General features: G+C 52.5%; 1 non-coding gene across 1 annotated transcript; it reads right to left on the bottom strand.

The window, feature by feature from the left end:
- Nucleotides 1–221: 221 nt before the first annotated feature.
- LOC138474943 (U1 spliceosomal RNA) lies at nucleotides 222–378 on the bottom strand. Its single transcript, XR_011269161.1, has one exon. It is a non-coding gene; the product is annotated as a U1 spliceosomal RNA (small nuclear RNA).
- Nucleotides 379–869: the final 491 nt, after the last annotated feature.

An 869-nucleotide genomic window follows, 5' to 3' on the forward strand; every position in this document is an offset into this window, starting at 1 on the left:
GTTGGCTAGAAACTGCCCTGGCCTGGGCACCTGATGGCTCACATGGCACAAGTCTGATGCTAGGACTGGAGCCTGTGCACTGCACCCCTCCAGTGCATGCTCGGATCTCAGCGCTAGCCTTCTTTGACTACACTGCAGCAAAATAAAGTCTGCAACCATCCTTCTTGCTCACACACACACACACAACACACACACACTTTTTCTTTCTTTCACCAATAAATCAGGGTAAAGTGCAAACACAGTGCCCTTCTACCAGAAATAATGCAGTTGAGTATCCCGCATTTGAGGACATAGCAGAGGTCAGCAGATACAAAGTGCAATGGATGAGTCTCACAACTGGGAGCTCTGGCTTTCTGAACGCCCCTGCCAGGTAAGTATGAGTGCAGTTTAAGGGCAGCGGTTGGGCCTGTCCTGGAAGCCACGCTAAGCAAGGGTGAGGCAGGCACTGAATCATCCCCAGCCCTTCCGGAAGCCCTGAGCCTCTGCAGAGCTGCCTGGCCCATGTCGGGGAAGGTTTGGCAGGCAGAGCCAAGCAGAAGAGGCACATTGTAGCACAGTTCTTTTCTCCATCAGTCCCTGCTGCTCTGCACAAGATTTTGCATAATGAATTTGGGTCTGGCTGCAAGTTGAAAGCAGGAGGGCTTGAGCAGGTTTGTTGCAGTCTGCCCATGCCCACTCAGACGTATAGGCAGGGTAGGGCCTGAGGGGCAAGGCCCACCCAAAATCTGTAAATGCCCACTCAGCAGCGCTATGTGGGTATTTACAGATATTTCTGTCAGTGCAGTGGGCCTAACTACATTAGCATCAGGCCCCATTTTCTAGATAATCCTAGCTACGCCTCTGTGCCCACTGGCCTGTTGCCCCCAATC

This window comes from Ambystoma mexicanum, chromosome 8 (assembly GCF_040938575.1).
Source record: "Ambystoma mexicanum isolate Mex_15411 chromosome 8, UKY_AmexF1_1, whole genome shotgun sequence".
In the NCBI taxonomy this organism is placed as follows: domain Eukaryota; kingdom Metazoa; phylum Chordata; class Amphibia; order Caudata; family Ambystomatidae; genus Ambystoma; species Ambystoma mexicanum.